This window comes from Drosophila obscura, unplaced genomic scaffold (assembly GCF_018151105.1).
Source record: "Drosophila obscura isolate BZ-5 IFL unplaced genomic scaffold, ASM1815110v1 contig_192, whole genome shotgun sequence".
In the NCBI taxonomy this organism is placed as follows: Eukaryota; Metazoa; Arthropoda; class Insecta; order Diptera; family Drosophilidae; genus Drosophila; species Drosophila obscura.
Window position 1 is genome coordinate 2,893,062 of NW_024542781.1, and position 19,666 is coordinate 2,912,727.

The following is a 19,666-nucleotide window of genomic DNA, read 5'->3' on the forward strand; positions in this document are numbered from 1 at the left end:
GATGAACATAGATACCCACAGATATGAGCAGACCAATAAGCCGGGGTAATGCCTTCCCTCCCCATCCCGAAAATGTAGCGTTAAGTGCTCAATGGCCAGAAAACGGCATTAAGCCATAAAATCGTATCGAAAGAGAAAGAGGCGAAAGAAATGCTCAAAAACAGAGCCAAATCCCACAGAAAAAAGCAAACGAAACGAAACGAACGATTGATGGAGTTCAAATGCATATTGATTGACGTTGAAATGCTCCAAATGGAGCACGAGAGGCAGGTGCAAGTCGTTTGTTGTTGCTGTCTTGTGGCTAATAAGTGGCATGAATTAGTGAAACGCTTATGGGGGTCAGGTCGTTGCGGCACGCCACTCAATGAACTGTTTACGGGGCGAGTCCCAGACTCAGTCCCAGTCCCAGGCTTTTAAGAGAAAGACTCGCTGCCGGAGTCGCAGTCGTTGTCTTTGTGGCTCTGCCACTGGCACTGGCTCTGGCTCCATGGGCCCCATTCAGGCGAATCGAAATCGTAAATTCGAAATCATTGACTAAAAGCTTTTGATAAATTAGAAAAGAGCCAGAGCTAAAGCAGCAGATCAGCCATATGTGAACGCCTCATTGAGAGCGTTTCTATCAATGGAGCAGCAGCAGCAACAGCATCAGCCGAGGCATAATTGTTGTGAGAAAACATCTCGCATATTTATGGGAAAAGTTCAATAGACTGGGCGTGTCCCAAAAGCCTTTCCCCATAAACTATATTCAAGCAGGGGTCAAAAGGGTTGCATATTTTTGCACAGCTCCCCCCATTCATAGAGACACAGAAGAGAAGATCGTAAACTGATCAATTTACTGGGCGAAACCAAATCAAAAATGATGACAGTTTAAATGCGCCATGCGAGCCTATGCAAATTCTAAAAATAATCCCAGCTTTTCATAGGAAACACCCTCAAACAAAAGACTCCAGCAGCAGCGAACGTTAAGATAATTGACAGATATATTAAGAGCATAAATCAGAATCGGATTTGCTAAGAGAGCCCCAGCAAGACTCTTAACAAAGCTCCGGAATGGTTTCATAGATTCAACTCTTTCGTTGGCGAAAAAAAAACAAAAACAGCAACTTTTATTATCATTTACCGCTTCCCCGATAGCCACAAACAAACAAAATAGTATTAACAAAAACCAAAAATAAACCGAAATCAAAGCAACAAAAAGTCAAAGTCTCTGCCAGCGTTGTCGTCACGCTCTCAGCTCAGCCTCAGACGCTGCTGTCGACGCTCGCGTCTCGACGGCCGCTGCTGCCGATGCCGCCGCTGTTGGCCAGCAACTTCTTGGACATGCTGGCCAGGCCAAGAGCAAGATTTGGTTCAGTTCAGTCTCAAGTGTTTGAGCGTTGCGTGCGTTTCAGAGCTGCGAGCGGAGCGTTTCGTCTCTGTATTCTACACGAGTGTCGCCCCGACTTCCGTAAAAGTTCATTTGCCGTCGGTCTAACGTCGAAAATTTAAAACGTTTTCGCTATCGTCGCGATTCCTGTCGCCCACCACGTCAAACGGAAGTTGTCCGCCAACGGAAGTCGTCGTCTCCGTCTCCGACTCCGAACCCGACTCCAACACCGTCTGCGATACGGAGCACGGTTTTTAATTAACCGCCGCCCCAGTGCGCCAAATTAGTTTCAGTCGCAGAATATCTTGGAGCCGTCAAATGCAAATGAAATAGTGCCGAGCAAATTTATGAATGCAGCTCAAGAATTATGCCTCGTCCGATAAGGTGATCCGATATGATATGATATGTGTGCGAGAGAGTGTCGGTCTGTGAGTGTGTATCCGATCTGCCCAACAATTGGTGCCCATAAATAATGGCCATAATGGGCTGAGGCTGACTCGGACTCTGACTCTGAGTCGCGGCTGTGGGAAAAAACTAATGAAAATCTCTGGAAATTCCAAAAAAATCTAAAAATCTGAAAATCTTTTTGTGTGGCCCGAAAATTCAACAACCCAATCATACATATACTATATAGCCATACCCCCAGCTCTTCCATTGTACATATTTATGTGGATTTATTAGGCTGTTAAAATTGGATAAACTTTCCGACCACTTCAGGCTTTAGATATCAAACCGGTAAGTGCAACTTTTGTTGTCAGGTTCGTTGTCCAAGTTTTTAGTTTATTTCTTATTTTATATTTTGGCCAACGCACATTTATGCTAAGCAGATCCATATTAAAGTCAAATTTCTATAGTTTCCATACAGATATATACATTTGTGTATATTTCCTAATAGTTTTATCAAAGAATACAAAGCTGGCTGCCTTATCGCAGGCATAAATTTTGGTTTTATCGCTGGCGTTTTGTATTTGGAAAGTCGTGACGCAGACAGACCACAGAAACCACAGCCAAAAAGCCCCAAAACAAAGCGAAATTAAAATAAAATATATATTTAAAAAAAAAAGGATTTTATTCAAGCTCTGGGCGTTTGTCATATATTTTTGGTAGAGAATTCTTTGAGCTGTTGCTGCTTTTGTGTCGAATAATTTTTCAAATTGAATAGAAATTTGGCGAAACACTGATAGCGCATCTCTCCATAAGTTGTATACCCGTCTTATCAGCCACATTTGACAGCCATTGAGTGGGTCTGTTTCCCCGCAAGCACTGCAAAAACTGGCCAAATTAGTCACTCGGCGTGAGCATGGCAAGCGCCTGCCTGGCCAGCAATAATTATATACTAATTTAGCGTATAATTAGCTAATTAGAACTGCGCAGCGCTCAGCAACAGGCAAAGACTCAGGCGAGGAAAAAATCTTCCGGCAACACCTTCTGTGCAAAAAAAACGCTCGCGAAAATAGAAAACAGCAAGCACCAGCTGAACCCTTGACAAGCCCGAAGCTCGAATACCGAAAAGCTATTAATCAAGTGTGGCTGGCTATGTGTTTGGTTTGCTGTAAATAATAATGACTTCATAATTGATAATTTTTGCCAGTTTCTGGAAGAAAGTTTAGCCAAACGCGGTAGTAGCCGAAACCCTAGTATCAGCTTTGATACCCGTACACCCGAACACACACACACACACACATACATACACATACAAGGAATTGCTGACGCATACGAAACTCATAAATTAGCCATCAATGAATATTAATCAGCTTTATCTATTTATTTAAATTGCATAAAAATATAATAAATAATCAAGTGGCAGTGGGGACAGTAGATAGTCCACTATATGTATGTGCAGGCCGCGAACGAATATGAAATCAATTTCAGATAAGATCCCAAATGGGAGCAACACAATCATTCACTGAAGAGCCCCCGAAGAGAGACAAAGATCAGATCGCAAGCGAAAAACAATTGGCGCCAAAGCTCACAGGAAAGAAGCAAACACAACAACAACAAAAACACCTTAATGGCATTTAAATTAAAAGACTGTCGTTAAAAGCTCAAGGCACTAAAATTATTAAAGTGAAACGTCGCCACGTTAAATTTAAAAACGAAAAATTCAAATAATAAAATACAAATCCAAATCAACGTCGCATTCAGGAGGCAAACAAAAGACTTAGGCAACGAACTGGCGTTAAAGATCGACTTTGCTTAGCTGCATTTGGGTATTATTTTTGTATTAACTCTTAATCAAATCCCCTACGGGAACCCGAACGAAAACGCAAGCCAGGAACAAAAGACTTGGACAATGAACTCGCTTGCGCTTTCGGCTTCAAAAATTATGAATGAGCCAAAGCTCTCATATGATATTAGATGGTTCGAGAGCAACGAAAGTCTGGTTTCGTTATGCTATTTAGTGGGAATCTTTTTACAATATGTTGTCTTTCCTATTGGCCTATTGGCCAGAATATAGTCTGACTGATAATTGATTTGAATGTTTCAGTTCAAGTGTTCTTTGGGCGAATATTCACTTTCTCACTCTCTCTTTCAATACCAATGTCAGTTCCACAATTTCCCTTTGCTACTTCATTAGTTTTAGCGTTGATTTGTTTATACTATTTAGCACCAAAAAAATTAGCCACTCATTTGAACATTTAGCATGGCATTATCATTGATACCGTGCCCAAGATTTTCCTCAATTAACGGCATATGTAGTATTTCCCCAAAAACTGTTTTAAACAGAAAAAAAAGAATGAAAAAAGCTGTTAATTTGTTGTCAGCCACCAGGTTGAGAAATCACTGACTGATGGATTTTGTCGAACTTTTCAATTCGTTTTTTTGTTGGCATTCATGTTTTCTAATCTCTAATATTAATAATTAAAGTTTGATGCCCATGCAGCAGCCAGTCCCAAAAATTGAATACACGTTAAAGCGCCACAAGGGAGGAATATGCAAATTTCGGAGCATGCTTTTGGTGTTGGGTGTTTGGTGTTTCTCTACGGTCATGTTCATAATTTTCTATGAAAAATGTTGCTGCTGTTTGGTCGGTTCGCTGTTCGTGGCTATTTTCTCACCGATAAATCTATGCCACAGGGGCATAGAAAATTTCACTCAAATGAAACCGGAAGCCTGGCCGTCAAGTGGAATGGACCCCGGAATGAAGTGTTGTCTGGATCGTTCGTTCGTTCGTTCGTTTAGCCTTAGCGGGTGTTTATCTGAGGTAGAAATTTTCACGAATTTCTACAGATACTCATATGTACGTATTCACATATGTGTGTCCCAAACACGCAGCACATTTTGCACTCCATATTTTTTTTTCTGACTTTCGCATGATTGTGTTAACCCTATGGCTCTTTCTGTTTCTTGTTTCTCTTCCACGCTCCTCATGTCAGACACTTTGTCAAAATAGCATTTGTTACGCTGTCAGTGCCAGCCACCAACGCACTGGACAGCAACAAAAGGTAGCAACAAGCACAGATACAACAGCAACAACAACAACAACAACTACTGAAACAACACCAATAAGAAACATAGTAATAACGAGCGTTATCCAAGCATCATCATTATCAACTTTTAACCATCGGTTTATGTTGTTTGCCACCGAAATGATTTAATTTTGACAGACCTTTTTTTTTACCTCCCTATACGAGTATACATAACTACATATACATACATATACTCTCGTACTTTTTCGAGTTTCTTTCTCGACTTTTATGTGTGGGAGTTTTTAGCTTTTAATTTAAATTTCGTTGGTGTTGTATTTGTTGTATTTGTTGTTGCTGGGTGCTGTCTATTTTGGTAATAATTTTTGTCGCTGCCGTTGTCGTTGTTTCTGTTTCTGTTGTTGCTGGTGCTTGTGGTGCTGCTGCTGCTTTTGTGGCATGAACTTTATTTGATATGCATTACCCCCGACCGCGTACTTTCGTCTTTGTTTATTTCTTCTACAACTTCTCTCCTTTTTGGCATTAAGTGCTTGTAAATTGGGTCAGTGGGAAGTTACACTTCAGCTTCAGTTGGGTTTCGTTGTACTCGCTCATACTGTACTGTCCCGTACTCCACCACGTCGTCGTATGTCATAAACTATTTGTTCGTGTGTGTGTGTGTGTGTGTGTGTGTATGGTGCGGATCGCGTTGTCTGCTTTGAGAACTTTTCCCCCCATTTGATTTTGATTTTTCTTTGCTTTATTTATTTATTTATTCATTTACTTCCATCTACAAATACCAAACAATTTTCTTTATGTGACTGTTGCTGCAGCTGTAATTGCTGTTGGTTTTTTCTTTGGGTATCTTAAGTGCTTTTGTATGGCTGCAACAACAAACACCTTTGCTGCTTTACGATGATCATAAAAATTCGCCAAACGAATGGCATCAGGGAGCAACTTCCTGTTGATGCTCCACATACCAGAAGTACATAAACTGATTTGTTGATCCGATCAGATCTCTCTTTCGCTCAGAGACAGTATGCAAATCTTTTTGGAAAGATTTTAGTTAAAGTTTTCAATAAATTTTCCTCTGCTTAGGATTAGCGCTGGGCTTTTAATGGTTTCATGGTGCAGATGAATTTTTTATTGTTGGCTTTTATGTATATTCCAGCGGGCCAGTGAATCCCACACACTCAACCTCAACCTGTACGTGTATCTGGCCATAAAGCCGAATGCCCCCATCCTTCTGCCACGGCTCATTGAATCCGGCCGCGGACTCTGTCGATTCTGTCCATTCAGTCCGTTCTGCGGCAGTCAGGAAGCAATGTGCAATCTGAAGTGACTTTGGCTGTCTGCTGTCTAGACCCGAGACACACTCAGATGTGGCTCGTTCCACGGCCGACAGCTGCAGCCGCTGCAGCCGCTGCAGCCCGTCCAGATGAGTCGAACAAGTGCAGCTAGTGGCTCTCTGAATTGGTGGTTGATGCCGATGCCGATGCAGATGCAGTTGGAGGAGGATGAGGATGAGGTTGAGGATGCCAGCCAGTGCTCTTGCCTGATTTTTATTGACACAAGTTGTTGGCTGACTGCTGACTGCCTAGCGGGGACGGGGTCGGGGACTTCAGCCTAGCCTGGCCTGGCCTGGCCTGGCACACATTTTGCATATTTTATGAGTTCGTGTCGATGTCGTTGTGGCTTGTGCAATGGGTCTTTTTGTTCTCCGCTCAAGCTCTTTGCATAATTATTTGTGGAACGTATTTTGTGTTTTTGATTTGAATTCTATGTAATGCCCCAGCTACTGTGGCATCTCTACGAGTACTTCCATTTAATGGCCGCATTTAGTGGTAGTTTGTGCTGTGTTTCTGTGCTATGGTGGAGGTGCAGAGGCTCGTGTAGCCCATCTGTAAGTACAAATACCCACGGGACATGTGACCCACTTGCTGGGTAAAGTCCCCCCGCTCTGCTGCTACTCGTACTCGTATTCGTACTCCCCACTGATCACATCGCATAAATCAAGAACAGTCATTAATGTGCCTACACATACTCATGCATATATGTACAATTTAAACTTTAAGCAAATCAACAGCAGCGGAGAATGAGGTGAAGGAGGGGGACCCCCTGCTAAATGAGTTTTCACTATGCGATCGCATAAGCATACACAAATACTGGGAGATTTCGCTTGTTAACATTAATAATAACTTGTAATTTGCAGTCGTTGTTGAAAATCACTCACTGGGTGCCGCAGACACAACAGACTCTTCAGGCAGAAAAAAAAACTAATTACAACATTTTTCACATGTCTGTGTGTGTGTGTGTGTGTAAACATTCATTCATAAGACCAGAGCCAGCATAATGTAATGTAAATGAGAAAAGAAAAAGACCTAAAGAAACTCAGCTTAACCAAAAAAAAAATAATAATAATAAGAAGAAGAAAAAGAAACAACTGAGACTTTGAAGATCTTCCGCATGGCTGGGCTTCTGTCTCCTCTTCGCCCCATCTCCTCCCGGGCATCTTAGTGTGTTGTTAATTTCTGTTCATTAAGTCAGAAAATAGCCAAGTTTAATGTTCGACCGAGGCACAAAATTAATTAAACATTTATCAAAATCAACGCCGCCTCTCAGCCAAAGCCTCCACAGATAAAACCAAAAATCTCCTCCTCCCGCCACCAAGTCAGGGCCTGACAATGACATTTCGGCACTTTATGATTGGCATTGTTTTAGCTTTTTTTGGGAGCGCTTTTTAACTTTTATCATTGTCATTGCTGCTCTCGTAAGGGGGGGTACGGGCACTAGTCAAAGTTGAAATGAATTCCGCTGGATACCGAGACCCGCCGCAACTCTCGACCGAGGCCGCCAACGAAACCGAAAACGATGCCACAAATACCAAAACCAATCCAATCCAAGACTTGGATACAGACATGGACATCGACAGCAGTTCGCCTGTCGTTTTGAAATGAAAAATGTTTAAAATACAGCAACAACAACAACAACAGTATCAGCAATTCAAGTCCAAGTCAAAGAAGAAGAAATACTTTGGTTCGTTATTCTTAACTTGAATTTTACTTTTTTTTCGGGGGCCCTCGTTTTTGCCTGCTTCGATTCGGACTTGGATGCGGATGTGCGGTTGGGGACGGGGATGGGGATGGGGATATGGATGGGCATATCGATCGACTTGGCCCAGCACTTGAGATGCACTTGAGTGTTGTAAATATTTTTTAAGGCTGCCATGGCAGGCGCTAAAGTTGAAACGAATCTCGAATGCCCTCCGCGAAGGCAGATGAGCCGCATGTCTGAAAGATGATATGAGATGAGCCTGGCTTATTATGAGGACAGCGGCTGCCTTTTGATGCCATCATTGAGGCTGTCAAAGGGTCACTCCAAGCCCCTACCTATGTCTAATGATGCACAGGCGAAAGCTAACGATAAAATTTGGGTTGAGCTAAGAGATTCTATGGAAATTGCAATGAATTTCAAATCAATCCAAATAATAAATGAGGATTTAAAATACTTTAAAATACGTTTAGCATCCATCAGATCAGCCATGAACTCCTTTCTGAAAGAGCATTCCACCCCTGAAAATTGTGTGTGTTCATTTTGACTTTTGGTTTTACCTTTTTACCTTCGGCTCCTGTTGTCCATTTGGTTTTCTTGCTGCTTTTGTTTTGGCTGTAAGTCTTTCGCGTTTTTTGGCAATTTGGGTTACATTGGCTGTTGTCTGAAAAATTATCTGGCACTTATATTCACGCTTAATTGGCATTTTTTATGAAACCCGAGCGTGCTACAAAAGTGCACCAGAAACAACAAACAGCAAACATTCGTGCTCTTCCCGGCTCCTTGGCGGTTTCTCTCGGGGCCTCCTCTGTCTTTCTGTCCTCTGACAATGACACTGGCACTCAAAATCAAAGAGGAAAAATCAATTTAATGAGCAAAACATGCAATAAATTACATTGCCCAGACAAATGAATTTTATTTATTTTATTTTTACCCCTTTCAGCAAATTGGGTCACATATTTTGCTGGAATTTCCTTCATTCGTTTTTTGGTTTTTTTTCAGCTGGTTTCTGTTTCATTATGGCCTATGGCCCGAACAGGAAATGTTCAGCAGCGACAAAAATTTTCCATTTTAATAATTTAAATTTTATTAATACGAAATTGAGGCAATTTATTTTATTTGATTTTGATTTCTATTTTTGTTTTGATTTTACTTTAGTTTTGTGTGTTGTTTGCGAAATGACAAAACGAGTTCTCAAACTCAAGTTTGACCTTTTGCTTGTCTTTTCTGTATTTCTGCTTAATGTTATGCATGCTTCTGAAGCTCTCTGTGTGTGTTGGGGGCATACTCAGTTTCAGTCCGAGTAAGTTTGTCTTAAATTGGACCACCAACAACAAGCCTTAGATGCCATTCCAAACTCCAGCAGCTACTATGCATATAAAATGTAACTAAGGGCCTTAAAACAACATTCATTTCGAGAGCAATTTATTTGACATCATAGATATTCAGCTCCGGCTATTTGTGGCTATCAAAATGACTGATGAGCCAGCTCCATAAACTGGTTCGCATCTCGTTGGCCTGAACCCAAGCCCGACTCCAAGCCTGAGCCTGAGCCTGAGCGTGGGCGTAGTTTGGTGTTTTATGGCTTCGTCTTGTGGTGGTAGCTGAAAATTAGAAATCTTTGATTCGATTTTAAATGCAAATCGATTCCGATCGGTGGAGTATTTAAATGCGTCTAAATTCGTTTTGTTGCTTTTGTCTTAGTCCAAGATCTTCGAAATATTTTTATTGATATCTGTTTATTGCGCTATCCCGCTGTGCACTGCCCCGCCAGCACTCAGTCAGACGCCGGCAGACGGACAGAAATTAATGAATGGTTTCGCTTGGGAAATTCTATATATTAGTGCCGTAAGCTTGCATCATTGACAAATCGCTGGACAAAAGGCTCTGCAGATACTTAACCAGCTTAAATATACATTCGGCTTAAGTCATAGGCGAATCTGGGCATCGTATCGGATGATAAATGGTATTTGAATGTGACTTGCTCTATGGCCTGCGTACACCTGTTTGGAGTCAACACATCGCTGAATGAATCGGACTTGCTTCCGGCATGAATGGAATGAAATAAAATGGAATCTCTGGCTACCACTGCCACTGAATGAAGGCAGCCTCAAGTCTCAAGTGCTGGTCTATCTCTTGGCCTCAAGTGCAATCGAAGGTGTTTGTGTCCATCGAATGGTTAATTTTCCTTAGTATGGGTATCTACATTGATGAATCATATATCTAACAATAAATACCCAAGCTAAATCCCGCTAAAATTTATATCTCCATCTAGCAGATCAACGTTGATTGATTTGGTATCCACATCCGAAACGATTCCATCTTCAAATAACCATAACAGGGTTTTCGATTTTTAAAGTGTTTCTCGTTTGTTCTCCGCTTGTTTTATGGCCAACACAAGCAGCAGCCTCTTGGTAGCTCCTCCTCATAAAACGCATTCGATACACCTGTTGAAGCATCTCTCGCGAGTGGCGTTCGTGTGGCTCGTCAAAGCCCAATAAATTTTCGCTAGAGGTACATAAAAATTTGTCACATAAATTACAATTTGCGTGCCCCTGTCGGCTGTCCAACACACTGTGCTGTGCACACTTGTCACACAGATATGCAGCAGATACACAGCCATAGATACACAGATACACTCACACACTCTGACAAGGAGTTGGCATTTCGAAATGAATTTGTACGATCCCGACCCTAATTGCCATTGAGTGTTGTCCCGGGCCAAACGACGAACACTAATTGTGCGTACAACTCTGCAACTGAAACTGCAACTACGAAACTGCAAACAGCTCAATTTGCATGTGATCGTGTCTAGCTGGTGGATGGGGACTTACATTTTGAAGTCCCACTCCCGTTAGAGAGGAGGATTCTGTGGCATTCTGGGCAATTAGCCTGGCGGCAGGCAATCCAATGGGAACAAATCTGCGAAATGGAGCGCAAGCATAAATGTCAGCTTCAATTTGGCATGCAATTAAAAAGCAGTTCCCGGCAGAGGACAGATCACTGGGGCCAACAGCTTTATTTGTAGCTTCATTTGCCTTCTGCTGCGGCATCTGCAAGATGAATGACTCTGCAGCTGCTCTGTGGCGATAAGCGAACGCCGCTGTCTGATAAACGCCATATCGAAGGTAGAAAGTAAAGTAGATAAAGTAGATGACTTTCTTTTTTTCTCAACTTCTTGGGCAACAACTTAACAAAGCGAACTTTAAGGTACATACATACATACATATAACTCAATTATAATTACAAGTCGATTGTGCAAAATTTTTGGGCGTTGCTTGGATTCGATATGGCGTCTGGTCTGTGGCACGAGTTCCGACTGGGTTTCATAATTAAAATGCAGGCTAAACGGGAAAGAGTTGCGGTCACTCTAAGCTACCGCAAAATGTATAAATTATGCAAAGTCAAACAGAACAGAAATAGCAGCAACAGCAGCCACAGCAGCAACAGCAGCGTCAGCAGCCACAAAAAAAAACCAACAGAAACCTTAAAATTCATATTGTTGGCAAACGTGGGCATTGTTAGACGCTTTTGTTGCTGGTCAGCGATTGGTCAGCACTGAAAGTTGGCTCATTAGCATGTTTGGCACACGCCCCACACCGCAGCATACACGCCCCACAATCCCACCATGACCCACCAGCAGGTTGCGCCTCCCCTGATAAAGCCTGGACTCGCGGAGGGGGGCCATTGAGCTATCTAGCCCAGATTGTTGTTGCTAGTAACTAAGCCGCCTGGCTTGCTTGCTGGCAGGCTGGCTGTGGCAATAAATCAAAATTATTATCCACACATTTGACTTTTTAAGGCAGCGCATGCATTTCGGCCATTTATGGCATCGGTTCCTGGTTGGGAATCCGTTAGCAGTAGCTCTTGCTTTGGCTTGCTTAGTGGGGCTCTCGCTTTGGCTGCGGCGCGGCTGTAACTGGCTCTGGCTCTGGCAAACGGCCTTTGAAAGAATGCCATAGACAGAGTCCGCGAACAGGGCTATAGTCAGCGAAACAGTGGCGCTGGCGTTGGGCTTATCTGGCGAACGCAATCTGACTGAGAGGTTGCAGATCCAGCGCTGGAGCTAGACCGGGCCACATTTGAATATGACGCACGAGTGAGCCGCAACACACACCAAACTAGGGTGTGTGCCACTACCAGCACCAGTACCAGTCTGAGTCCAAGTCCCAGCCCGACTGCCAGTGGCCAGAGTTTGGTTTTCACTGTGACTTGTTGGTGAGCACGCTTGATTTTCGATCGGCGATAAGAAATTTATAGTTTCGGTTTAAAAGGCATTAGAGTGTAATATATTTAAAGTTTGGCATCGTATCTCCCATACATATATACATATAAATACAACTAAAGGAGGCTCGTTTGCCATTGTTGCTGGCTCTTAGATCTCTAGTCTCTGCACTCTCTCGACCTGTGGGTGTGTAAATCTATATGCAAATATTTGCAGTCCCAGCCCCAGTCCCAGTGCCAGTCCCTGTTCGAAGCCAAATACAAAAGACTTAGGCAACGAACTTGGCTCTGCTCTGGCCCGTCATAAAGTTACGCCAAAAAAGAGGCCACAGCCACAGCATCCACTCCCAAAGCAGGAGGGTATCGGACCAAGGGATAGAATTAAGCTGAAAGCTGAAAGTTCTTTATAGATCAACTGCATGCAATAACCGAGTACGAGTACGAGTACGATTAGTACACGAGAGAATTATTGCCACTCGGGCAAATCCAATAAGATGAATGGATATAACAATAAATTTAACGATATGTTTAACAAAATGAATGGCTTAATGGCTTGTCCAAGATTTATATTTATTAAGTGCAACCCAAGTTACTTAGGCTAATTATTTAATTGAGATACTAAGATACATTCCAACAATAAATCAAGTCCCAGAATGCTTCAACACCTTATACAGCTTAAGAGTGGGCTAATTCCCTCAATTACTTAGATTGCTTGAGCTAACCAATAATTTTCATTAGATTTCCCTTTCCCAAGAGCTTGTAATCCAACATCCAATCCCCCCACTATATGTAGTATAGCCACTATACTTATACTCAAAAAGTTGACGCGACAAACTCTTGCAAATTCATTTCTATGCAAATTTCTTGTTTCCATTTGGATTGTTTTTTTTTTCCAGGAGTTTCACTTTCAATTTGTACGGGTACGGGTACGGGTACTCGGATTTGTATGGTTTTTCGGTGCTTTTGTCACAGTTTCTTCTGTTGCACTTGGTGTATTGTCTCTCTACTTATACGAGTATATGACAATGTGTGTGTTCGAGTTGAGTTTCTTTTGTCTTTGTACGAGAAGCAGCAGCCGCAGCAGCAGCTGAAATTGTTTTATATGGTAAAATGCAATTTGTGCAACTTGGAAAAGCGACAAACAACAAAAACCACAGCAACAGCAACAGGCAATGCATCCTTTGCTATATATTGAAAGTGAAGTCTCTTGCTGCTGCTGCTGCTGCTGCTGCTGCTGTTTTACTCTGTGAAATTTGCATATTTGCGCACAGCTGCTTTTTCTATTTTCATTGGGGACTTTTCCTCACTTGCTGCTGTTGTCTTCAGTCTTCTATTGCATTAATTTTGGCTTCTTGTTGTCGTCCCAGTCCCCGTCCCCATCGTTGCCGTGGTGGCTAATATGGTTGCTCTCAGGCCACAGGAAAATGCTGCTGATGTTGTTGCAGCTTCTGTTGTAGCCTCTTTTGTTGCTCATGTGCAGCATTTGTCGTTGCTGTTGCCACATTCTGCCGCTCAGGCGGTTTGTAATTAATGGTTAATTAATTGAAACGAAGTAGCTGACAATCTTAATGATCCGTAATTTGTTATTATGGTAATTTATACAAGCCGCAGTAAAGCCAGCAGCAGCAGCAGCAGCTACAGCAACACCAACACAATGAAGACTGATCTGCACTGCCACCACTCTACTATGCCGCGCACTCTACTGTTGTCTTGTAAGACATATACAAATAAAAATTCATTAGCTTCTGATCCGAGTGAGTTTGGATGACGGCGACAATTGTCTAATTGCAGTCACGAGCAATTTATGTACCTACTTCAGCTATGAGTTATATACGTATACATATGTATATGCTATACTTATATCGGATCTGTGCTCTTATATGGGCTGGTGGGGAGAACGCCCACAGGTGGCCCTAAGAGCCGGGGCAATAATCATAAATTGTGCTTAGCCAAAGCAAAGTCAAAGCAGCAAATAATGTCAGCCATAAGAAATGCCAGCGACATTACTCCCAGTGCTCCCACTACTCTCTTCTCTGATCCCACATACATAGTAAGTATCTTCAGCACCACTAGCACTAGCACTAGCACTAGCACCAGCACCAGGAAGATGAGCACGACTGGCAAACAACAACAGTCAAGAAATTTGCATCTTGACGAATTTAATGATGATGATGAAAAAGACGCCACAGCAGAAGAAATACTTATAGAAGAGGGGAAAAATCATTTTGATCGAGGCAAAAAGAAACTTCAAGGAGCCCCCAGACAGCACACGATGTTTGTTGAAGACATTTTGGGGATGTGGGAGTGTTGATGCTGCTGCCGTTCCCGTGTAGATGTTGCATAGTCCGTTGCTGTTGCTGTTGCTGTAGCCGTTGCCGTTGCACGTTGCCGATGCAAGAAAATATTTATGAAGATGCCTTTTGGGTGGCATTGCGGAATGTTTGACGTTCGCTGTCTCATGTCAAGTGCTGTGTGTCGTTTGATGGGCGAGTGAAAATATTTTCATTGCACTTTGACATGACAGCAAAACAAATTGCCAGGCACAAACGAGTACTCGTACTCGCAGATAGGAAAAGACGGTTAGACGGCTACACACCTACAACATGACCGGTTAAATGGCATTAATGAATGGCAGTCAGCCTTCAATCTAAATACATGGGAGCGTCACCCTTTTGTCTGTGCTGATTAGCCAGAATTTCTTGCCTGGCCGGGCCTGGCCCGGACCTGGTCCGTGCCCCAGCCTCAGCCTCAGCCAGTGTCTCCTTTGTTTGGCTGCCAAGTGGCGCCTGCAGCCATCACGTCACAGACAGCAACAAAAGCAACAACAGCAACAATTGCTGGTTTCTTTGTAGATTTGATTGCTGGCCCAAAGCTCACGATTCGGTTTCAATGTCTTCGGCCCGGCGCTCGTTTGGCAAAATCAATAAAGTTATCATGATTTCTGGCAGAGGCGTCTCTGCACGTAAATGCTTTAATACTTTAATTTCTATTTATTTTCATATCAATCCAATTTGAAAGCGCCCAAAATTAAGTTGCTGTTGCTCAGGCAGCTGTCAAAATTTTTCTGCTCACTCTCGGGGTTGAACGCCCGCCCACCCAACGAAACAAAAAAATTACCAAAAAAAAACTGTTCAAAATTCAGGAAAATAAAAACTCAATTAACATGTCACGCTTGGGCTATGAATGCAGTTTTTGTTATATTTTTGTTGCTACTCCCAGATTTTGACTAGATTTTTTCCATGAGTTTTTTATTTCTGTTTCTGGTTTGTCATTATTATGTCGCCAGTCAAAAGGCAATTGAAAGTAACAGCCCAAAATTCGTGAGCTACCGTTTTGCAATGACTTAGAACAACAATCAGCAGCTGAAAAAATTAACTTGTTAAAATGCAAATTTTTGTGACTTGGGGGGCTGTCTGCTCCGTTCGGCATTTAGCCTTGTTATTAGTCCGGAGCGGCATTGAGACAATTCCCGTATTGATTTTGATAAATTACTTCTGTACCCCAGCGAACAATTGCCAATCATATTTTTGCTTTGTTTTTGGTACTATGTAGGACTGGGTTGGGCTTCTCGATATTGGTTCTGATTTGATGGAGCGTTGCCTTAATTAAGGCATTAATCAATGGCGAAACTGTAACCTCCACTGCGGACTTATTCGAGGCTGTGCTTGTGCTGCAGCTGTGTGTGAAAGTCCCATGAAAATTTTCACCCATCTAACAGTGGGGGGGCCAGACCCGCGACTGGGGCCTCCTGCGAGTGTGGGCCGCCAAGATGGACATGTTCTGATACAAGTTTCATAGCAAATTTGAAATTTATTGTGCCATGTTGCTGCGGTGCATGGCACGACAGCAGCAGCAGCAACATCATCAGCTGTAAGATGCAAGCTGCAAGCTGCAACAGCGGGAGCAGCACCCACAAGCACAAGGCCGTTAGGCACACTCACAGGCACAGGCACGGCACTCTCTTGGCCTTATTCGGCGGACAGTATTTATGCAGATTCGCCGTGTGGGTGGGCAACACTTTCTACTCTACAATTCCACTTGCACATTTGCATTCAATCAACCCGAAAAGAAAAGCGGAATTCGAAACTGTTTTAGTTTTAGTTTTTTTGGTTTTTTTAGTTTTCGTTCAGTTTTTTTTATTAATGCCTTGCTTTGATTGCTTTATGAGCTGTCGCTTGGCATAATGTACATATAATTTTTATGGCCAGGCATAAAAATCTAAGCAGTTGCAACAAATGCATCCGACAGTTGACAACAGCAGCGGAAAGCAACAGAAACAGCAAACAGACAACAGCAAACAGACAACAGGCCAATCAGCAACATCTTCGTTAGCTGCCTGCCTGACTTCCCCCCTGTTGCAGTTGCAGTTGCCTTTACGGCTTCGTCATTAATCAAATGGAATTGAAATGCGCCGCGTGTACATCACACGCCGTTGTTGTAGCTCTCGATGTTGCTGTTGTGCCTCTCAATGTTGCCCCTCAATGTTGCTGTTGTTGTTACCGCCGAGCAGCGCCCATTTGGAGTTGGCCATTTTTGCGCATTTTAATCATGCCCCGTCTCGCCTGTAGTTATTTGGCGTTTTTTTCTGGCCTGGCCAAAAGAGATCTGCGCCAACTGATAAAGTGATGGCGATGCCAGCGTTTGCTGGTCACTGGCTGCCCCTCTGCCTCAGCCAACGCCAACGCAGGCCGCACTGGCCAAAATGATTAATACATCTTGATGCGATTTGGTTTGTAACGCGGGCCGCAATAAAAACGTGGCTTTTGATTGACAATGGGGCAGAGCGGCAAAAAGAGTTTGAGATGCCGTACCGTTGATTGCTTCATTAGGCGGGGGCCTCGAAAGTTGGGCGAAACCGAAAACCGGGAAGACCATTTGATTCAATTATGCATTTGCATGCAATTGAAACATAAGCCACAAGTGGCAGAGGCAGACTCCACAGCAGCACCACAGCAGCACCACAGCAGCAGCTGCTTATCAGCGAAAGAGAGCCGTTGAGCTATTGGTCAATTGGTCAACAGGCAGTGCCACTGCAGGCCACGCGGCATGCGCCATGCGGCAGCCGTTTGGCGTATCCGGCTAGTATTTGGGGGCAGACCAGGCTGGTGGGCGATAATTATCTGCTTGAAAAATGATCGAATGGTCTGCCGCTGGAGAGCGGTCTCACTTGGCTAACGATGACAATTTGCAGTGAAGAGCGGGAGAAAAATGTATGCAGAAATATTTGCAGCTGCATGCCACACTCTAACACATAGGCCACACACACACACACACTGGAGCCATAATTTTTGAGCTCCCGTGCGTTTTTGATGCGTTTTGCGTGCGTTTTACGAGCGGTTTTCAAATGTGTTTTGTAATTTATGCAGCGCTGAAAAGGAGTTTCACAACTTGAATATGCAAAAATATGGCAGGTCATTAATATTTGGCATTTCCTGTGCGTAATGATCGAACCAAGCATGATTTGAGAGTACCCCGAAAGTATGCAATGGAATGTGCGATGGCACATCATTAAGCAGCAAGAGCGAGGCCATGATTAACCCATTTTCTTATACAATTATCACATTGTGCGCACGCACACACTGGACACTGGGCACTGGTCACAGCGCACTGCGTATACGCAACGCAGAACGCCCCATCGTTTATCTCAATAAATGTGATTACGGGCCAGCCAGCGAGAAGATCATCAACAAGTACCGCTTTCCATCGATGATGTTGATGGCTCCATTTTGGCCAATCGAAGTGCAATTTGATTGCGGTACGTGAATCCACTCAAACGCGTCGTCTGGTCTGCTCAGCTCTGCTCTGCACTCCTGTGCTCTGGCCTGGCCTGGCCTGGACTGGCCAGCAGGTTTTCATTTGAGCCGCATTGTCTTCGTTATGCCTCAATCTTCTTTTATGAAATTTCTTGCTTGCAATTGTTGGAATTATTTTAATTGATTGAGCCAACGCAAGAGGGGGTGTCGTGTGGTGTGGTGTGGGTTTTTGCTTTGCAACTGGTTTTGGCTTTTATTTGAGCCAAGCCGATTCGAGCCGTCTGCGCACACACACGCACTCGACGATTGGTAATTGAAACTTGTTAGTGAAGACATTAAAAAATCGTTTAGCAAGGTATTTGGGTTAAAAATGCGTGGAAAATCGTGCAACCAAAGCGACAAAAACAGCAAATAGCAACAGAAACAGCAGCAGCAGCAGCAGGCAGCGACAAATCCAACAAAGAAAACAGCGGCCCAAAGCAGAAGCAGCCAAAGCGTGTGATTTTCATTGATTGTCTCCCAGGAGGGAGGCAAACCCCAAACCATTGAGAGAAAATTGTGTAACCGCAAAATAAAAATTCCTGCACATAAACTAATCCCAGACGATGGGCTGCTGCTGTTTTTTGTGAGTACCTCTTCTGGTTTGTCTCCCCTGCATATGCTGACTGACGCCGGCAACAATGGATAGAGCTCCCGCTTTTGGGGATGGGGATTTGGGTTTAATCATAGCCTGGACAGACCAAAGAAATTGTGCCGAAAATTGCACATTCCCCGGATTCCCTTCTGCCCACAAATCACTTACATATATGCAAATAACTAAGCCAAAGCGCTACAGATATTGGCTTAATTAAAAAGCCTTCCAATTATTGGAACATTTTTATTTATGACCCACTAGTTGAGAGCCCCAGCACCAGCCCCTCTCCCACTCACTACAGAGCCCCCTCTGGGATGCACAGATATACGTAGTTATTCAAACATAAAAACCCATCATGCTATCATGTTTTTAAAATGATGCCGCCTCGGGCTGTTTGCATTGGCCAAAATGCGCTAACAATTTCTACGATTACGATTGCGATTACCATGCAGCATTTGGGGGGAAATAAAATGCAGTTCCAATCCCCTCGAAGACCCCCCGCCAATCCGCCAATGCCCCGTTGCAGTTGCAGTTGCATGCATCTTCATCATGGCACAGACACGAGCAAAGATGGGAAGATGCATGTGCCGGGCACATGCACATCCACATTCACATTCACATCTATAGGCCACGTCCATGATTGGCTGGCCGCCAGTTATATGAGCACGTCTCGACGGCCCGGCCAACTTTCTTTCTGCGACTCAGACGCAGACTCTGACTGTGGCTCTGGCTCAGACTGAGACTCAGACTCCGTTTTGGACTACGTACCGCATCCAAATCACAATAATCGTGCTCAAATTAGTCAATATTTGAGCGCCAAAATGCTCAAACAAAGGATTATTATTTTATTTCATATTTCTGCGCCTTTTCCCCCCGTTCTCTCCCTCTCTAGCAAAGCGTTTCCCTGCTGTCGGCCATAAAGTATATATAAAGTAATTTCTGCATCTTAAACATGATTATTAAGTAAACTACTAGGCAGGCAGCACCAGCACCAGCACCAGCAGCAGCAGCAGGTTGGTCTGTGCTGTCAGTTGGCAGGCAAATGACCACAAATGATTACGCAGTGTTTTCGGTCTTTTCGGTATTTTCGGTGAAATTTTCAGAGCTTTGCCTCGTCCGATGGTCGTGGGGCGATAAGCCAGGGAAAACACTGGAAAACGAGCTCACCTTAAGAGCCTTAAAAATGTTAACTGACCGCTTACCAAATGGACTGCACTTGTTGCCGCTTTTT

The 19,666-nt window shown here is 43.4% G+C and overlaps 1 protein-coding gene across 2 annotated transcripts in view; it reads left to right on the plus strand.

Annotated features, from left to right (window-relative positions):
* The window catches only part of LOC111065679 (putative uncharacterized protein DDB_G0277255), a 68,522-nt gene that overhangs the window by 41,805 nt on the left and 7,051 nt on the right, over nucleotides 1-19,666 (plus strand). The window contains exon 1 of one of the 2 annotated variants that reach the window (XM_022353988.2): nucleotides 2,083-2,101. The exons of the other annotated variant lie outside the window; for it this stretch is intronic. The gene's annotated coding sequence lies outside the window, so the exon portion shown is untranslated. Of the gene's footprint in view, nucleotides 1-2,082; nucleotides 2,102-19,666 lie in introns of those variants that run through there. 2 annotated transcript variants of the gene reach the window in all.